Source organism: Mesoplodon densirostris, chromosome 8, assembly GCF_025265405.1.
Source record: "Mesoplodon densirostris isolate mMesDen1 chromosome 8, mMesDen1 primary haplotype, whole genome shotgun sequence".
Lineage (NCBI taxonomy): Eukaryota > Metazoa > Chordata > Mammalia > Artiodactyla > Ziphiidae > Mesoplodon > Mesoplodon densirostris.
This window is the reverse complement of record NC_082668.1, coordinates 93,752,253-93,760,548: the sequence shown is the minus strand read 5'-3', so window position 1 is coordinate 93,760,548 and position 8,296 is coordinate 93,752,253.

The following is an 8,296-nucleotide window of genomic DNA, read 5'->3' as shown; positions in this document are numbered from 1 at the left end:
GGAAACCAGGTGCAAGTTTCCAAGAGTTTTCCCCCTGTAGATTCACATAGGCTGTGCATAAGTCCTCCAAAATCAAATTGTGACACCATGTGTAACCCGGTGTCCATCAGTAGAAACTCATTGCCCAAGGCTCCTGCTGGGGGCTGGGCCCAGCCTCTCCGTGGCATGTGGGATCTTCCCGGACCGGGGCACGAACCCGTGTCCCCTGCATCGGCAGGCAGACTCTCAACCACTGCGCCACCAGGGAAGCCCGATGATAGCATTTTGAGATGAGAGTTCTTCCTCAAACTCTCTGAACTCAGATAATTTACTCTGCTTTTATAAAAAGCTCATAATTGTATAAGTAAATGAAATGAAAATAATAAAAACAAACCAAAAATCTAAGTAATATACTTAACATTTAGAAATATGATAGCAAAACATTATCTTTTTTGTGCAGTAAGTTTCATTAAAGTATTTAAGTCTTTCTCTATGGCACAACATTTTTGTATATAAGAAGGTAAAGAAAATAACTCTGAAAGCTTATGTATTACTTAGAAAGATGTTAAGATGCTGTTACAAGAGGCCCAGTAAAAAGTTAGCTTACAAAACAAAGATGTTTATTTCTCACACTCATAACAGTTCCAACGTGAGAGTTTCAGGTGGATAGAAGAGCTCTGCCAACTTCATCAGGGACTCAGCTGATGGCTGACCTGCCACCTGTATCACGAGGTTCTCCACATGTTGTTTTCCAGGTTCTGGCTATTGGTGCCTGGAGGAAGGGGTAAGGAGGGGAAGTCCAGAGCCAGGAATCTCCTCTCAAGCAAGAAAAGTGAAAATTGTTCATATAGGTTTTGTTTGTTGTTTATTGGTGAGAGATTGGTCACATGGCCACATGTAGCTGCAAGAGAGGCTGAGAAGTATAATCTAGCTACATGCCTAGGAAGAAGGGATGGGAAACTTTTAGTGGGCTGCTAGCCATCTCCCCCACAGCTCATAAGAGTTTTTCATTACAGGTGCAAACTAGGATATTTAGCACTTTATTTAGAGACTTGTAACTTTCCAAGTAATTGCAGAGCAAGTTAGGAAATTCTCTAGAATGATATCTAAGCTTTCACTTTAAAAAGTGCTTTGATAATCTGTAGTATGAAGATTTCAAGGTGGAAAACTCATCCTGACAATTTACCAAAGTGCTTTCAAAATATTTTATTATTCTTGATAGTTTTACCCCAACTTTAGTTGGTGTATTTTTCTCTTTAGTTCGCTCTTTTGAGCAATATGTAACGCTTCCTGCCCTAAACCAATCTTTAGCTAAAGGGCTTTCCTCTTGTTGAATACCTTTTAACCTCTATACTATAATTATGATTTCAAGGTTCAGTTGTACTTCCTTAATGTAAATCTAGGGAAAATGAAAAATAAACCACCTCATTTCCAGTTTCTACTTTTATACTACATCTGTTATCTTACTTATGGATATAACATAATATCCAACTCCTTAAGTGTATTGTTTATAATCGACCTGCTTATGCCTTCATTCCTGACATATAAATAGTAACATTTGATTTGTTAAGTTTAAAATTGAATTCTAAAGTTGTTTAGAAGATTCTTGTGTTGTTTTATTAGATAATCTCCGATAATTTATGCAGATTTATTTTAAAGTTGGTGTGAGTGAAAAGGAGTAGTTGCTAGATATCAATGACCAATAATAAGGGTTATTTATTACCTTGGCTGGAACTGCATAAAAACTGGGTCATTGACTTAGGTATTTGTTTTTTTCAGTCCCACATTCTGAGATTTTTTTTTTTTTAACTTATGCATTTTTGGCTGCATTGGGTCTTCTTTGCTGCGTGTGGGCTTTCTCTAGTTGTGGCGAGCGGGAGCTACTCTTCGTTGAAGTGCGTGGGCTTCTCATCTTGGTGGCTTCTCTTGTTGCAGAGCACAGGCTCTAGGCGCACGGGCTTCAGTAGTTGTGGCACGTGGGCTCAGTAGTTGTGGCTCGCGGGCTCAGTAGTTGTGGCTTGCAGGCTCTAGAGCGCAGGCTCAGTAGTTGTGGCGCACGGGCTTAGTTGCTCCATGGCATGTGGGATCTTCCCAGACCAGGGCTTGAACCCGTGTCCCCTGCACTGGCAGACGGATTCTTAACCACTGCACCACCAGGGAAGTCCCACATTCTGAGATTTTTGTATCACACATACACATGTACACACACATGCACACTGCACACATTCATACATAGTGTGTATGCGTATGTATATATTTTCCACTTGAACTTTCCTTCGTCTAAATGTGAAATTTCTCTACTTTCAGAAAATTTCCTTATTGCTAAAAGTGTGGTCCTTAAGGTACTGAGATGATCCCATATGTACAATGATGAAGGATTCCATTTTGAGTTGTCTCTTGGTGGTGGAGACATCTCTGTACTGAGCTCTTCTCACTTTCTCCCACAGTCCCTGGTACAATCAAGAATAGCTATTCACCACTTGCCAGATTTGACTTGGGCACAGAGCATGTGGTCAGAGGACAGGATGCGATTGACCAATTCATATGGCTCAAACCATGACCTAGGATTTACATAGGACGCTGAGCCAGACTGCTGCAGACAATAATCCCTCAGTGCTTTGAATTTACAGAGTGCTTTAGATATATATATTGCTATATTTCTCTTCCCCCAAGCTCTTGCTAACCTACTATCTCATGGTGGTTTCACAGAAGTCTGGAAAAGTATGAAGTGAGAAGCATGACTAAATCTATTTTTCTTACCTTTTTAATTTTATGTTTTCATTTTCCTCCCTCCCTCCCTTCCTTCCTTCCTTCTTTCTTTCCTTTCCTCATTCCTTTCTTCTTTATTTCCTTCTTTCTTTCTTATTCACAGAAAGAGAAACTAAAGGGGTAGAGATGTTTAAGTAAAATGTTTAGAATTCAGGTCTACCAGCTGCAAACCCAGTGTAATTGCTACCATATAAGAATATAGACGGAGACAGAGGAGAGACAGAAAGAGAGAGAGTTGTGTTGTGTGTTAGGTGGAGGGAGTGAAGCAGTTCACAAGTGTTTCCACTTTAAGCTTTTCCCTGATTATCCAAACCTTTGTATCGTGGAAGGCACCCAAGGAGCCATCTGGGTCAACTTCCTACCACTGCATGGCCCCACTCCTTGATCTGGCTTCCTCTTGATCATTTCACAGATGAGATGCTCATATCTCACAAGGCAGCACATCCTGGTTAAATCGTTTGTGTGGTAAGAACATATATTGGGCTGCAATTTGCTTCCCTGTGACTTCCATCCCCTACAGGAGTACATAAACAAGTGTAATCTTTTCCTTGACAATCTCTAGTCTAGACATCTGAGAACACGTATCATGACTTCACCAGCTTTTCTCCCCTCCAGGCAAGCATCTCTGTTTTGTACAGCTTTGCCTCTCTATGTTTATATTGCATTTTATCCTTGTCCTTCTTAAGTTGGACAGAGAACTGAGAGCCAGACTCCCACCAAGAGAACAATGGGTAGTTATATTCCCTGAGCAGAAAGGCATGTGGAAGTGGAGATTCAGAGCATCTCTGGGGGCAGATGCTGACAATGCTGTCCTGACTCTGCCCCCAAGATAAGTTACCTACCCCTTGTCTACTTCTGCTTTTTCATCTGTAAAATGATGAACTAGGAATCAATGAAATAATGCTTGTGAGCAGTTGGGAACAGTGCCTGACACATAAGTCTATGTATGAGCTGTCATTGCGTTCATATTTTTGGCAGTCATTTCACAGTTAGTACATTCTGAACTTTGAGTCAACCAAAGACCATGGGCATTTTCGTATCAACCAGTAAAAGTCAATATCCCTTCTCCCTTGTATATACGAGTGTGTGCAGTTTGTATGTGTGTGTGTTTGAACCTGAATGAAAGGTTCTATTCCTGCTAAAAGTCATCTGGCTTATTTCAGTATATATCCTCCAGCCTGTTAAGTGGTTTGAATCTTGAAGGCGCCCATCCAACATGGCAAGTCTCCCTCCCAATCTTCTGTTCTCTGTGGGTTTGACAGGCGTGCCTTTTATGACTCCAATCTTACATTGGAAAAAAAAGCCAAATAAGACTAGAACAATTAGAGAGCACTTTTTTGGTTTATGTCATCATCCAGACTACACTGACTTATCTAGTCCATCATAGTACAAGCTATTTAATTTCATGTTTGTCTGAAATCAAGATCTCCACTTTGCAAGGGCTCTATATTGACTTACCACTGAGTATCCATATAGTCATGCAAGGAAAGGAGATTAGTTTGGCATGATTTATTTATAAAGCAAATTTTCATTTTGCTCCTTTCTCAATTCTCTTAGCTATTAAGAAATCACATTAAATATGTGTGGTGCTGGCTATCATATGCATAGCTATCACTATAATTTTGCTTATGGACTTGGCCAGAACCTGTGATTTTACTATCGAGGACCAAATCAAGTGTGTGTTTCTGGTTTACCAGAAACTAATGACTATTAATCCAACCTTGGGTTTTACTTTACACTTATAAACTGTGACAATACTCTTTTTTTTCTTCAAAAGTCTTCCAGTGCTTCACAGAAAGTAATTTATTTCCCTTTATACATAAACAACACTCAAGAAACAAAGAAAAGGAAAGAAAACCAAATAGAAGAGCATGTCCAGAGACTCCTAGTAATTTCTTTGGGATAATCCGTGAGGTTGAGTAACAGAACCAGTAAAAATCAGATTTCCTCTCTGCTTGCCCAGTATGTTTTCCCAAGAGCAGCCCTGCATTCCCTTATGTCTCATTCCCTTATGTCGGCCCTTATGTCTCTCATGGGAGCACCTTATCAGGTAAGATTTCAACTAGAGGTTCACATGAGACTCCATCTGTTTGAACAACCTATGAATCTTTTGAGGTTTTGGTACATCATTAATTTGCAGTAATTGTTTTGACATTGTTGATTTCTCAAAACATAAAAAGTATTCTCTATCAATAAAGGGGCTGTGATTTCATTAAAGATTTGTTATATTTCAAGGGGGAATACAATGTTTTATGAAAAACAAAAGGAACCTTGTCATATTCTGTTAAAGCAGTCTCCTAACCCCCACTGAAATTGCCTGAGGACTTACATGGCTCCTAATTGCACACAGTCTACCTTAGATTTTCATGTAATTTAAATGAATGGCTCTTGTACTGAACGTCTCATTTCTAAATTACTCAATGTCTCTTATTTAAATTGCTCAAACTCAATATTTTGACCTCCCTCCTCAAAGAGTCACCTAAGAGAATAGAAGATTCTGGAAAAAAGAGAACCTATCTCAGTTATCAAATTACTCATTATGTTTTTAGACATGACTAGTTCACATTTCTTTACTAAAATACTGTAGATGTTTGCCATAGGAGGAGAGGACTGGATGGATAATTTGAAAAAAAGGGTTTTATTTCCCTAAACAGTTCCCAGAGAGATTAGAAAATACTTATTACTGCTACCTTAAAATCTGATCTGTAGGGCTGGCCCACTGCTCTCTGCATGTGAGGGAAGTAAACTGCCAGATTGTAAACACAGCTTGAGTTGCCTCCTTTTTGACGTTTGAAATAAACTTAGGTCCCCTTGGGATCTGAATTTAGTTTTGACAAAATGCCGCTTTCTGTTTCAACAAAGGATAAAAGGATATCACCTCATAATGGCTCCTTCTTAAACTAGTTGTCCTTAAAGTGGTCATTTTGAATGAGCTAAGGTGTAGATTTGAGAAAAACATTCAAAATCAGCAGGAATTTTTAAGTCCTTGGTTTGAGGTGAGCTTCACATGTTTGGAAAATATTGTATTTTCAGAGCTTAGTTGGACTGGGATATGAGGAAGCACAGGGTAGGAGTGGAGGAGGTTAGGGAGTGGTGATTATTTCCTGGCTGTCCCTGAAGCTGGAGAGAGAGGGAGAGGGAGGGGGAGGGGGAGGGAGAGAGGGAGAGAGGGAGGGAGGGAGGAAGGAAGGAAGAAGAAGGAAGATGAGGAAAGAAAAGGAAAGAAAAGAAAGGAAAATCAAGCTTTTGGTCAACTTTAAAAATATCCCTTTCCATGTCACACTGCCACTGTTAACGGGGCTGCTGGTTCCATTCTGCAGACCTTTCCTTACATCACCAAGTCTGTTCACTGTCACAGTGATTCTCATTGAAATGCACGAATAAGGGTGGATAAAAATTGTTTTGTGAAGTGTTATGTGTGAGCGTGGATGGGTGGTAAATGATAATATTAATAACAAATATAATAAAATGTAACGATAATAAGCTCGGTGCTCTGTGACCACCTAGATGGGCGGGATTGGTGGGGGGAGGGAGGTCCAAGAGGGAGGAGATAGATGTATACATACAGCTGATTCACTTCATTGTACAGCAGAAACTAACACAACATTGTAAAGCAACTATACCCCAATAAAAAAAAATAATTGACATACAATAAACTGCACTTATTTACAGTGCACAAATTAAAACAAACAAGCTGATACTAATCGAGGACTCGCTCTGTGCCTGACAAGATTTTTACATGTCCCAATTCATTTTCATACAACAACTCTATGAAGTAGGTACTATTACTATCGTCATATTTCAGACGAGGAAACTGAGGCACAAGCAGGTAAGTAAATTAATCAAGTTGCCTCAGGTTTTAGGCCAACGCTACTTACATAGTTCGCTCTTTCTGTAGCATGAGCTTAGATTTTTAGCAACGCCGAGGTAAGTCAGAAGAAAGGCATCCCCTACCTTCCAAACTGAGTAGACTGGAGGCATGTCCTGCTGTGTTGTCTTGGTGGTGCCATGTCAATTCCCAGCAATAGTAATTAGCACTACTGTTTGGGGGAGGGACTGATGGGGAGCGAGTATGTAGCAGCGTTGTCATTTTCTGGGATGAACTGAGACAAAAGCAAAAACTTGTAGGAGGGACATCTGAGACACACACAGGACTGGGATTTAGGGCACTCATTGATTCATTCAGCAAATATTCATTGAGCATATACCATGTGCCTGGCACCCCATTCTCAACCGTGGGGACACCATGGTGAACCCAACAGATAAGGCCCTTCCTCTCATGGAGATGACATGGCCTCGTATGCAAAGCTGCGTTTCACTCACACTGTCTGGATTTTCAGTTGTCCACAATTCTCTGCTTTAGAGGATGTTCCTTTTATATTTCAGCTACTTGTCTGGAACCTTCTCCCTGTAAACAAGATTATTTTCTGAGGCACAGAAAGGGATTATACACATTTAGTCTATAAGAGCAGGGGAGGGAAAAGCTCCTGCAGGTTACTTAAAATCGGCACAGATATACAAGCATGACTTACACAGTCCTGGGCTCCAGCCCAAGAATGTGCTGTGTCCACAACTACCATACTGCATAAAAACGCACATTAAAACAGTAATAACAGAGAAAAGAAAGAAAGAAAAAGTCATGGAGATAGAGCAGAAAGGGTTCTTGAATTAAATCACTTATGTCTGGGCTCATTCACGTAAGGATGCAATCAACTCACTATTTCAGCAGCTTGGGACCTTAGAAATGCATTTCAAGATTAATTATAAAGTGAATTCTTTAATACGGAAAAATATACTACTTTCCTATTACTTTTAACAACAGATTCTAGTTAATGAAGCCTTGAAGCAGTTTAGTGGCTTGACTGCCACCTACTGTTCATTTTTTGCTAAAACTCACATGTAGCTTGGGCAGGAGGTAAGAAAAACGCCTTGAGCAAATCATTTTTTTTGAACAAGTGTTTTAACATATGTGCTGTAATGTAATTATTTTTAAAATTTAGGAGATTGAGAGAATGTGATTGATTGCATTTCAAATTACTATATTTGTCTTAGTAGTTTATGACACTTTGGTTAAAAATGAAAATTCTACAGCATTATAAAAATGTATATATATATATATACACGGCATTTCATTTAGTCCTGACAAAGCATTATACTTGAAATTTATAAAAATATGCCACAAACACAAATGCATCAACCTGAAAATATCATCTCATGAAGCTGGCATCTCTGATCTTTAAAACAGAAAAGAGATCTCTATCATCATACTTTTATGCTTACACGGCTTGTGCAGACTTTGAAAATGTACTTCTTCTATCTAGATAAGGAGATCAAGTACTGTACATCCCCAGCTATGTCTGAGTGATTCAGGCTTTTGATAGAAGTCTCTTCAGTTAACACAGCAGTCCTGAGATTCTGTTAAATGTTTAGAACTCAGAAGGCCGATGGGTTAGTGCATTTTTCTCTCTCATGTCTGTCTGAATTACTCATTTTAAAGTAATAACTAATTTTCTGGATAAGACAATGCTATTTACTATTGAAACAGAAT